The sequence below is a fragment of the Cricetulus griseus genome, chromosome 5, assembly GCF_003668045.3.
Source record: "Cricetulus griseus strain 17A/GY chromosome 5, alternate assembly CriGri-PICRH-1.0, whole genome shotgun sequence".
In the NCBI taxonomy this organism is placed as follows: domain Eukaryota; kingdom Metazoa; phylum Chordata; class Mammalia; order Rodentia; family Cricetidae; genus Cricetulus; species Cricetulus griseus.
This window is the reverse complement of record NC_048598.1, coordinates 168377887-168391349: the sequence shown is the minus strand read 5'-3', so window position 1 is coordinate 168391349 and position 13463 is coordinate 168377887. Positions and strand designations below refer to the sequence as shown.

The 13463-nt window shown below is 37.0% G+C and overlaps 1 pseudogene; it reads right to left on the bottom strand.

Annotated features, from left to right (window-relative positions):
• Nucleotides 1-11896: 11896 nt before the first annotated feature.
• LOC100771258 lies at nt 11897-12672 on the bottom strand (annotated as a pseudogene).
• Nucleotides 12673-13463: the final 791 nt, after the last annotated feature.

Below are 13463 nucleotides of genomic sequence, written 5' to 3'. Positions count from 1 at the left end.
AGGAGGCAGGGGCAGGCGGATCTCTGTGAGTTCAAGGTCAGCCTGATCTCCAGAGCAAGTGCCAGGATAGGCTCCAAAGCTACACAGGAAACCCTGTCCCCTTTTCTCCTTTGCTGCTCCAGCGGTGCTATGTGAGCCACTGTCAAGAGAGGGTGCCCGCAAAAGGCATACACTATAAGCCATAAAATATGAAGATTTATGATAATTAAGACTGAGCTAGCAGATGAGAAATCCTAGTCATTGGCCAAGCAACATTTGTACCTAATATAAGTCTCTGTATTATTTTGTCCATCCACGTGGCGGCCAGAACTCAGGCGGCTGTGGGGCTCAGGCAGCTTTTTGGAAAGATTTATCATAACAATGAAGTTAAGTGGTTAAATGTAGGAAAGGAACTTGTAGGAGTAGGGGGAGATGAAAGAATATGATCAAAATATGTTTTTTTTTAAAAATAAAATAATAAAAGTAGCATTTTCTGTAGAGTTTGTAATGCGAGTTTTTACTAAATCTATTTTCTTTTTAAAAATTTGTACCATCTCTTTAATGGGTTTGGCTGTCTTAAGTGAAAAGTTTTTTTAAAAAAAACAATTCTGTTGATGCCAAGAGTTATTGCTTCACTGTAAACTACAACAGCAAAAATGATAAAACAATAAAATATTTTTAGGGAATATGTTAACTTTAAATGCATGGATGAATAAATATACACACAAAACAGTCAATTCTTACATAGACTACCCAAATTTATGTTTTACATTAAGGCTAAAAATCAGTGGAATTCCTTAAATAATTTTTTGTGTTTGAACAAAGTAGATTCTTAATATATAATGATACACGTGAGTAGTAAGTGTATGTAAGTATATATAAGTATATATAAATCACTTGCACAGAGCTAAGGGATTACAGGTTAAAGTGTTTATAAAATACCAAACTCAAGTCATCAGGCTTATTGGCAGACAACTTCACCACTGAGTCATCACAGAGGCCTAGTCCTAATGTTTTTTAAAAGATCAATTTATTCAGAGTTAAGATCCAACTTCCATCTCTTGAATCATTAGGCTCATAATGTCACACTCATATATTTATTTCTTCATGAGTTATTATTTTAAACTATGTTTATATTTGTACCTCTGTGTGGCTATGTGAACTTGAGGCATGGTGAATGTACCTGATACCCTGGAGACAGAGTTACAGGTAGCTATGAGTCATGCAATGTAGGGTACTCAGAACCAAACTTGGTTTCTCCAGAAGATGGTTGAGCCATCTCTCCATCCCCCTAGTCATACATTTGTACATATATTTACACACTCTGAGCTTTGTAAACTTTCTTTAAAAGTAACAAAATGTAACACAAAAAAATGACCCAGAGAAAGTTATTGGGTTTCAAACTTCAAGCTAAAGATCAGAAGATAAAAGCAGCTGGTCACTAGATCTTACTCTACTTCAGACTGAAAGGAGATGCTGGTGCCATCAAACCTCAGACTATAACATCTCCTCAGCATGGCTGGAGATTCCTGAGACTTCAAAGTCTTCCTGTCCTCAATGTGGCTGGAGAATGAATGACTTGCTCCTGTCTCATATACCTCCCTAAAGCTGGAATTAAAAGTGTGTGATCCCAGGTGCTGAGATAATCTTTGTGTGAGCTGTTTCTCTTTAGGACTGGATCAATCTTGTGTAGATCTGATTATTCTGGATCAATCTTGTGTAGGCTTTGGGCTCACAGAGATCAGTCTACTTCTTAATCCCAAGTCCTAGGATTAAAGGTGTGTACCACCACCTCCTAGCTTCTGGCTACTGGGATTAAAGGTATGTATCACCACAGCCTGGCCTCTATAGCTTGAGGCTAACTTTGCTTTCTACATCCTCAGGCAACCTTTAGTAAACCACAAATAATATGCCAGCAAAACAAAATATGGTTACTTACTTTACACAAATTTAATACTGTTTACACAAAGGCAAAGGTGTCTTTACTTCTTTTACTTTTGTTCTGATAAAAATGACCTGACAAGAAGCAATTTAGAGAGACAGGGCTTATTTTAGCTCACAGTTCAGAGTGTCATATATCATAGTGAGAAAACCAGGACAGCAGGGCCTTGAGCAGCTGGTCACATTGCATACTCAAGGAAAAAAAGAGAGCAGTGAAGTCATGCATAGAGGTGTTCAGCTCAATTCTCTCATCTGACACATTCCAGGATGGCCTGCCCAAACTCGTTCCCCACACAAGTAAGATGGGTCCACACCATCTAAGTTCATCTGGACAGCACCTCATAGGCATGCCCAGAGGAGTACCTCCTAGGTTATTGTGTGGGCAATATTAACCATCACACTTTAAAGTTTGCTTTGCTACATATATGTAGCATATGGGGGAGCCATTTGCCCCCACTATGAAAACAGAAAAAACTATACAAAGCAATGCAGATGTGTGAAGATGATAGAATTAAGCTCCAGTTTTTGGACAGATTAATTCTGATCCCACTTCATAGTCTTATAGTAGGGAGAATATGACTTGTCTTGTAACAAGTTTTAGCAAGTGTAAGAAAAAGAATCAGTCAGTGCTTACAACAGTGAGTCAATAACAAGTGACAATGCCCTGACAAATGATGAGAATGTCATATCTGCACCCCAAAGACTGCTTGCAGGAGTCTTTTTTTTTAAAACATATTCTTTGTGTTAGAATCTAAGAACTCCCTCCTCCCTTCTCCTCCCTTTTTTATGCAATGTGTATCTACATACTTACATAGTTTTGATCCAGAATGATCTTCCAGGAGTTTATGTGTTACAGTCTCAGTCTTGGGACATGGCAGGGTTGTAGGTGAAGTTGTAGTCACGCCTACTTAGGGGCTGGCTAAAGATGTGCCTGACCACACCTATGAGGGACTGGTCAGGGTGATGTTGAGAGATAGGTTCAGGTGGCTGGGTTTTCAGTTCAGTTTCACCTTTTGGCTTGCTGTACAGACTGCTGCCACGCTGGCTGGCTAGGTTGCTCTGTAAGTAAGGCTTTTCCCTATTAAATACCCTTGTATTTCTACCTGACTCCGAATTGGTAATTTCACTCTTTATCTTAACTTGTGGGGTTAGTGGGTTGTTCTAGGCACTAGGAGCATAGCTTGGAGCATAGTGTCCATTTTCTTCCTTCAGTCTTTCTGCCTTGGCTTCCCTCACTACTTTGTTCCACTCATTTTCTTTTTCTTTTATATAAGATGAATGATTTTTCTTTGCTAGGTACTCTTCATCCCAGGTCAAAGGCAACAGATTTCCTGGTCATACCTTGGCTATGATCCTCAAAACTAAGCAAAATAAATCTTGTCTTTTTATTAGTTTTTTTTGTTACAGTGGTAGAAAATGAGTAATACAATACATTAAAAGTTTCCTTGTAGAGTAAAAATAAAATATTGACATGCTAAAAATAAAGACTAATCTGGCAACATGTTCCCTAAAAGTACAACAGTGGTAGTTATATCTAGGAAGGAGCCAACAAGTGTCTAGTTGAATATAAGACCTGCTCAAATGGAGGAAAATCATGCCAGGTAATAGAAATCTAGCTAACTACTGGGACTAGTGAAGCCATGGATCTTAGAGGACAACATACTTCTGCCACTGAACTAGTCCAGAATATTTCCTAACTGCATTCTGAATACTTATCCTTATACCCACAGATGGCTGTAGCTCTCACCCCTTATCAATGAGTGCTTTTCAATAGATGTAGACCACTACAGAAAACCATACTGGTCAAAATGCAGAGATTAACTGTTTATGGGGAGCCCAACCCCAATGGATACATCTACAGAACAATTCCTGCATCTAAGGCTCAGGGAACATAATGGAAGAGGGAACACATAGAGTATAAGAGCCAGAGACACAGAAGTCTACTGTGAGCATGTGTCTCGACAGGGAAACTACACCTATAATAGTTCTACAACACAGACATCTAAACAAGACCTGAACATTGAATATACTAATAGACACACTGTTGCAGAAGAGGAAATATTGTGAGTGCCACCCCTAGACAAAGAACCACAGGCAACTAATAACTGCTAAGAGGGAGAATTATCCTCTCTCAGGGATGAGCCCCCTTAACTGATCCTAAACAAAGTTGTCAGCCCTGAAATCACTAAACACCAAAGAGACTCAGTAGGTTGAATTTATATAGTTATGCATGCATAAATTTAATTATATAAGAATAATAAAGGAAAAGAGGACATCAATTTGAGAATGAGTGAGAGGTTTGAGAGGGTTTGGAGGAAAGACAGGGAAGTTATGTAATTAGACTTAATTAAAAATTACAACCCTGATGGCTAATATCAGTGAACCACCTTAACAGATCACCTTCTAGGATCACCTAGAAGACAAGCTTCCCAGGAGACCTATGAGGGATATAGAAGTTAGGTTAACCTTTGGCCATGCTTTGAGGGATTAAAGACCTGTCTATGGTGGGTGGCACCATTTGGAGAATGACTAGAAAGCAGCCTGAACATTTGTGACTATGTCTGCAGCAGTATCAGTCACTTTGGACTCCGGGGACATGATTCCTCACTATGAGCAACTGTGCCTTGGATCAGGGAGCCAAAATAAATCTTCCTAAGCTGCTTCTGTCTGGGCATTTTACCATAGGAAAATGAAATCAATACCTCTTAAAACTCAAAATACAATATATTCACTACTCAAATTTAAAAATATTGAAATCACATTTTGAATTTAAAACACTGGAGTTATTTTCACTATAAAATAATTTTGTTTCTAAGGTGTTTCACTTGATAGCATAGAAAATCATATGAAATACATATAAGTATATATTTTACCTTTTATTTGGACTTTTCTAAATTTAAGCAAGAGTCTGACTTGCTTTTACTTTAGAGAAAACTAACCCAGCCCCTCTACATTAAAGTTAAAATGTACTTTGTATCAAAATATGAGTACCAAAATCAGTCATTGCACCTGGAATCTCATTCTTGAAGTTTTGTTTTGTATGAATTTAATTGGTATTTGCTTTTCAGTCATCATTATTTAAAATACATTTTTCTAGCTTTTCTCTTCAGAGAGAAAAACAATTTATTTCAGAATCAGTGGATTTGTTGCAGTCATTTATTCCAAAGAATTTCTATGCATTTCTTATTCAACACCACAGGGGGGAGTATTGCTTTAAATATGGACATTATTCTACCCTGCATTATTATGCAAGGGAATAGTCAAAGTCCTGGTGAATGGTTGGATAATTATTAAGATTTTAATCTCTGCAGGACTCAATGGAACTATTGCTTGTGATAATTAAGGATAGTAAACATGTTTTATTCAGTGCCCTGCAACAGAAGAAAAACAGATGAGTACAATCACAGCGGGGGGCGGGGGTTGCATGGCTTAGGCATGTGAAACAGCATTGAGCTTTCATGCCATTGTGTATGTTTTTTTTTTCTCCAAAGACAGGAGTCATGATATACCCATGATTTTAATTACATATATAATTGGTTTTTCGAGACAGGTTTTCTCTGTGTAGCTTTGGAGCCTATCCTGGCACTCACTCTGGAGACCAGGCTGGCCTCGAACTCACAGAGATCCGCCTGCCCCTGCCTCCCGAGTGCTGGGATTAAAGGTGTGTGCCACCAATGCCTGGCCTAATTGTTTATATTTTACACATATATATTAATTATGACAATGCACATCTACATATATATTAATTATGATCATGTACAATGTGTTGAAAAATCTGAATTCTGTATTTTGAGATTATGATTCTTCCTTTGAACTGCTTTAATATTTAGATTTGTTTATTTGTTATTATTATTTGTCATTTGTTATTATCATTTATTTGCTTTTAATTTTGTGTATGGCTGTTTGCCTGAATGTATTCTGTGTACCATGTGTTTGTTTGTGACCCAAGGAGACCAGAAGAAGGCATTGGATCCCCTGGAACTGGAGTTAAGATGATTGTGAGCTGCCATCTGGGGGCATGAATAAAACATAGGTCCTCTGGATGAGTAGCAAGTGTTCTTAACCACTGAGCCATCTTTCCAGGCCCTTGGGTTGCTTTAGAAGCATCTTGTTGACAATTAAACTTCTCCACTCATTGGTAGTCAAATAATATTTGTAATTCTGAGCTAAGCAAAGGGCAAAGGTAATATTCTCTTAATCATTCAATGTATAAGTTTATTTATTTATTTATTTATTTATTTATTTATTTATTTATTTATCTGCTTTTGAGATAGTGGTTTCCTATGTCTCCTAGACTGGCCTTACGTTTTCTGTCCTCCTGCCTCATCTTCTGAGTCCTACAGCCTTAGACCTTGGCTACTCTGCCAGCAGAAAGGCTCTTGCTTTGCTTAAGAGATGCCATCGTCTGAACCTAGGACCCTGAATATTCTAAACAAGCACATTCTAGTATTTGCTATTTTTGTTGTTGTGACAAAATATATGATGAAAACACCTTATAGAAAAGGAAGGAAAAGTTTATTTTTGGCTCACAATTTGAGGGTGCATGATGGCAGAAGCATGTTTCATCTGGCTTGCATCCATAGTTAGGAAGCAAAAAGAAAATGGTGTACATTGCTGCTCAGCGTATAATCAGATGCCAGGAACATGCAGGTGCTTCTTGGAATCTCTACTAATCTTGGAACTCCCTTACAGACATACCAAAGCTTTGTCTTTGCTGGTTCTATAGCTGGCCTAGCTGAAAAATCAAGTTATGGGCTCAATCAATAAACAGTAAAAGTAGCCTCCATTCTGTTTATAATTCAGAGCAGGCACAAGTTAGCTTCCCAGAACTCAGGGTTTGTGAGACACTCTTTAGGTTGATAGTCATAATACTACACACTCACACGATCTCCGCCTGACCATCCTTGTTGCTCAGAAGTACTGTGGCAAGATTATGATTTCACAACAGCATGCACATAACTCAAACACTCACAGTAATGTATGAGACTAAAGAATACAGATTTAACTAGTCTCCAGTGAATCTATCTTACATTTCTAGGACAGGACACTGAAACATGTGAAGTGCTATGTGATTGTGACTTAGACCCAAACCACATCAGATATTTCTAGATATATCTAACTGAGGGAAGCATGTCAAAAGAAAATGATACTTTTCCATAGCATCCTGTCTAGGTGTGGAGATTAATATCAAAGGTGGGAGACAAATTTAAATTTAAAAAAAGATGGCACAGAAAGCCATTATTTTATAATCAAAGAGTTTTGGGAGTTTTTGTTATTAAAATAATTTTAAAAAATTATTTATTTTTATTTCTGTGTATGTGCTGCCTGCATATATGGACAAGTACCATATTCATGCCTGTTGCCTAGGGAGACCTGAAGAGAGATGTAATTTGGGTGCTGGAAACCAAACTTGGGTCCTCTCTAAGAGCTGCAAGTCCTTTTTTAACAGTGGAGCTATCTCTCCATCACTTTATAATTACTAAGTAATAATAAACTAAACATTTAAATGTTTAGTACAAAATTTAAATTTTATTGAGATGACTTTACATCACATAAATATAATCATTTTAAAGTCTTTAATACAGTCACAATGCTGTGTAACCACTACTTCTCTGTGTTTAAAATTTTATCACCCTACAAGAACATTTGATAGTCATCAAATTATTACTCTCTGTTTCACTTCTCTTGTTTTTCCCTCTCTGTCCTTTAACCACATATTTTCCTTCTTAGAGATTTGTCTATACCAGATGCTTCCTTTGCGGAGACATTAAGAAATATGTCACCCTTCCTTTGTGTCTGGATTGTTCATTTAGTATGTTTCTGGGGCCTTTGCATGTTAGAGCATGCAACTAAATTTCATTCCTTCTTAAAGTTGAATAATATCCCATTCTATGTATTTTCCTCTGTTGCTTATTCATTTATCTGCCAGGGAATCTGGATTACTTCTACCTGTCATGGTTTGAATAAGAATGGCCCCCCATAGACTCATATTTGAATGCTTAGGGAGAGGCATTAGGAGGTTTAGCCTTGTTGGACTGTGTGTGGCTTTGTTGGAGAAAGTGTGTCACTGGGGTTTGGGCTTTATGGTTTCAGAAGCCCAAGCCAGGTCTAGTAGATCTCTATTTTCCTGCTTCCTGCAGATTCAGATGTAAAACTCTCAGCTACTTTGACAGCACCATGTCTGCCAGCTTGCCACCATGCTTCCTACCACGATGATAATGGACTAAACCTCTGAAACTGTAAGCCAGCCCCAATTAAATGTTTTCCTTTATAAAAGTTGGCTTGGTCATGGTGTCTCTTCACAAAAATAGAAACCTTAATTAAGACACACCTGAAATCAATACAGTGTGAAAGAATGCATGTGAGTCCACGTTTTCAATTCTTTTGCTGTGCATCTAAAGCTGAACTAAATGCCAATTCTGTTTGGATTTTTGAGAAACTGTTGGTCTTTTGTTCAGTGGATATACATTAAAAAATTCTCACTATCAATGAACAAAGACTACAAACTTTCTTCCCCTTTGCTAATGCGTTTGTCTTTGTTAGCAGAATCATGACATTATAATATGTGAAGTTTGTGATTCTCCAGTGACTGAGAATGATGGGATCCTCGTGTGAGTAGCTGCAAGCATCCCTTCCTGGAGAAACATGGGTTTCAAATCTTTCCCTACTTTTTATAACATTATTTGCCTTTTTGTTATAGATTGTTTCTCTTTATACCTGAATATTAAAGTCTTATCATGTATATATATATATATATATATATATATATGATATATGCTTGAGATTGCCTTTTGATTTTCTTGATAATACCTTTTGATACAAATAATAGTTTAATTAAAAACTCATTTTTTCTTTTACATAGGTTCTTTCAATGTAACTTGGTGGCCCGGAGCTCCCTATATTACAGAGATTCCCTGCCTTTGCCTCTGGAATGATGAGATTAAGGTATGTCAGACCATGTCAAGTGAAATAGTGGTTTAATTTTTATGAAGTCTAGTTTCCTTCATTTTTCATTTTTGCTATTGATATCAAGTTTAAGAAATTTCCTGACAAGTATAAGGTTGCTGAGAACTAGCATAAAAATGATGACTTCTTCTAATAGTTTTATAGTTTTGAGTCCTATAGTTAAGCTCTTGTTCCATTAAATTATTTTTATATAAAAACAAGGAAGAACATTCTCTTGATGTGTGTTTGAGTGTCGCTGAACCAATGGTAAAGAACTATGCCCATTAGATAGTGGTTCTTATCATGTGGGTTGCAATCCCTTTGGGTTTCATATTAGATATCCTGCATAGTTGCTATTAAAAGTAGCAAAAATCACAATTGTATAGTAATAATGGAATAATTTCATGATTGGGATCACCACAACATGAGGAATTACATTAAAGGATTATACCATTTGGAAAGTTGACAACACTGGACCTGATCATCTTTTGGTGTCTGTGGAAAACTCTACTTTTCATTTGAATCTTGCATTATTTCTGGACTTTGAATTCTGGTCTACTGGTCTGTAATTATATGTGAAAGTCAACTCAATAATATTTAAAATATATGTTATGTATATTGTATGTACATATTGTGCTTCTTAGTTTTTTTTTTTTGTCAACTTGACTCAAGCTGAGTCATCTGGGAAGAGGGAAACTCAGTTGAGGAATTGTGTCTATAAGATGGCCTGTAGGCAAATCTCTGGGTCATTTTCTTAATTGGCGATTGATGTGGGAGGACCAGACCACTTTGGGTGCTACCACACCTTAGCAGGTGATCCTGGTGTATGTAAAAAAGCAATCTGAGCAAGCACCTGGAGCAAGACAGTAATCAGCATTCTTCCATAGCTGCTTCTTCAGTTCCTGCCTCCAGGTTCCTGCAGTGAGTTAATGCCCTGACTTCCCTTAGTGACTTGAGAATTGTAAGATGAAATAAACTCTTTTCCAATGAGTTGCTCTTTAGGATGTGGAGGTGTGGTTGTGTGTGGCTATATGTGTGTTCTACTGAAAAGTATTTTTTCATGTGTGTTCCATCACATATGCATAATTTCTACTGTAACAAGAACTACAACAGTGCTTCTGTTAAAACTAAAGAATCAACAAGCATGTATTATTTTCCCCTAAGATCTATTGTTTGTTAGAAGAGTTTAATCTTAGTTTCAAGTATTCTACTGGTTTTGGCAGATAATGGCATGAATGTATCATTTTAGTGTCAGATATAATGTTTTCACTGTCCTAAATACCTTCTATGTTCTGCTTATTAGTGTTAATTACTTTATTATAGCTGTGACAACACACATGAAAGAGTAACAGAGTTTCACAGTTTCTGTCCAGCCAAGTGAGGAGGGCCTGACAGAGAAGAGCAGATACTTCATTGTAACCAGAAAGAGGAGGGGAGGGAAGTAAGAGGGAGAGAATGGCTACTGCAGTCCCTGGCTTTCTCCTTCCCAGCATTATATTCTGTGCTGATTCTGAACCTATGGGATGGTTTTTTTGAACATTCATGGTGGGCTTTTTCTCATTCCTTAACTCCCTTTGTACAAGCCCTCTCAGACAGGTCCAGAGATGTGCTATAATGAGCTCCTAGGCATTCTCAACATAGTTAAGTTGACATTCAAGAGTAACCATTATACTATTGATCTCTTCCTATTCAGTAATAAGGTTTATTTTAATGTTTCTATGTTTTTATTTTCCTTAATGATTAAATTTAGAATTATATGCTATGTATAATTTTAAACCATGTCTTCTTTCATGTCATAGTATGCATTTGTGTTTCTTCCATATCCTTTGTGGCTTGATTTTTTTATTGTTGAATTTTATACTGTTATTTGGATACATTACAATTTCTATCTACTAAAGGATATCCCTTGTTTATGACATTTTTAATCTGGTTGTTTTCTTATTGTTGATTTATACCATTTTCTATATGTTATAGAAAAGCATTATTTGTTAGATATTGTGACTTGGAAATAAAATGTTCCCACAGACTCATGCATTGAAGACTTTCTGGTGGCACTATTTTGTGGCAGAGACATAAAAAGGCAGAGACAACTGTGAGAAATAGAATGTCTTGTTCCTGGCCTTTCTCCCTCTAAACAATGTGGTAAGCTGCATTTCTCTATGACATGCTCCCTGCCATATGTTCACCACTACCACAGGCTTACAACAATGCAGTTAGGTGGTGATGGATTGAAAACTTTGAATCCATGAGCCAAAATCCAGCTTGCCTTCATTAACTTTTTGGAAGAATTTTTCAGTGATGTAAAGTCTGACTAACAGATATGGCCTTTGGAAACAGTTCATGAATAGGTTTCTTGCTGTTTTACATTACCTTTTATGGAGCATAAGCTGTTTTTAATGAAGTTCACCTTTGTAGGGAGTAATCCCACATACCTTAGTGCTGACCATGCCAGTTTGGGCATGGTCACAGGTATGCAGAAGGGATGGGAAAAAAGAAGTGGGAAGGAGGCTCTTGCCCTCTTTTAGGGTTCCTGTAGGGTCTCGAAAGGTTGCCAAGACTAACCTGGGTTTTCGGTGTAGGTAGTCTCCCAATCTTATTCCTTTCACGAATCCTGTTATATTTTTGTAAAACACCTTATCCATTATTTTTTCATTAATCATCCTTTTGTTACATCTAAAACACATCAATCATTTCTTGAAAGTTTTCTCCTATCTTTCCTTGTAAGAGCATCATATCTTTCATTGTAATATATATGTAGGTCAGTTTTGGGGCTTATGATTTGTCCAACATTTTGTTCTTTCTAGTATTTTACTAAGACTTCACTAATGACTCAGACAGACTCAGTCCTTTCCACGTTTGCTTTTCTGCATCATTATGGAATTGGATATCCTTGGTCTACTGCTTTCTATATAACTTTTAAAATTAGTTTATTTACATAAAACAACATGGTGGGATTTGATTGCATTGACCAATATATATCAAATGTGGAATAATTGCTTATTGATAATATTAACTTTTAATTTTTTTTCCATCCAACAAGAAGCCATAACTTTATTAGTGATAGAAACAGTACAAATTTCAAACCAAGCTGTAGTTCCACTTTTGAAACACCAAAAAGGGGGTGGGGTGGGAGAAGGGAAGTGTTCTTGCTGTCAAATAGTTACATTGTTAATTCCATAACAGCATTTGCAATATCATTACTGTTGTTTTTCAGGGCCCTGGCTGCCTTTGCTCTCGATACATTTGCTTGTGACATGACCGATTTTCGTCCTTAACTTCCACACCTGTTTCATCAACCTCTTCCTCCTCACTCTCCTCTTGTAAGGTGGGTGTCTGAGTGTTTTCCTGAATGTTTGAAACAGCTTCACCTTGAACTTCGAATTTCTCAGCAGCTGCTAACTGTGCTTGCTAAGACAAATCTTCAATCTTGGCCTCTCCAAAAACTATGTAGGTTTTGTGGACTCTTGTAAACATCTGGTTTTGTGATGACAAAGAGGATATTTTTGCGTTTCCAGATAGTGACTCTAGTAACCCCTGTAACCTGTCGAAGACCCAGTTTGGACATAGTCTTCCTTCTTTTCACTCTGACTCTCTTTTGCTTTATTGACTGGCTCTTCATCGATTTCAGGGCTGCTGCCAGGTGGGCTTGTTGTGTGCTTGTCTGTGTGGAGTCCTGTTCCTCGAGCTCTGGTACTGATTCATCACTGTCAGACTCTGTTCCCGATCCTGTCTCAGCCTGAGGTTGTGGCAACCCCTGCTCGGTAGCAGGGACGGTTTCATTGGCTTCTCCAGGCATTTTGTGCAGAGGACACAGAAACAAGATGGTGTCTGAAAGAGCTCAACATTTAATTTATGACCACATTTTATCTATCCCTTATTTAGATTTTTGATTTCTGCCATCAGCATTTTATAGAGTTCTTCTTATAAGTTGTATACATCTCATGATAGATTTCTATTTTTTAATTTGGGGTATCAGCTACCCTTATTAATAATATGTTTTCATTTTAAAATTTTCTTGTTTCTTGTTGGTATATGAGGAGGTGATTGGCTTTTTAAAATTAACTCTGTCTCCTGCAACTATGCTACAATCTCTTATTTGTTCCAAATGTGGTTGTTTCTAAATACCAAGTTATCCCACATTTGACATAATATGGTCAGTGCAGTCAAATCCCACCATGCTGTTTTATGTAAATAATCTAATTTTAAAACTAATATAGAGAAGCAGTAGGCCTAGAATATCCAACTCCATATGACAGTTTCATGTGTTTTTGACCCAGATGACTACGTCATAGAGAAATATTTTATTTAGTTTATCCAAGATTTATGCTTTGTCTCCCTTTTTCTTATTACATTAACTAGGATTTCCAGTACAATATTGAAAAGAAGTGGAGAGCTGGGATATTGTTGCCTTGTTTCCATGGGAATGATTCAAGTTTAATTTTATGGATGCTGTAGGTGTTCCTTACAAAGGGAGGATCTTTCCCTCTTTTGATAAGAGTCAACTGATAGCAAGTATGTGATGTGAAGAATGAATTTTTCATAGCTAGTGTTAAGATCATGAAATTTTTCTTTCTCAAATAGTCAATGTGCAGGGGTAA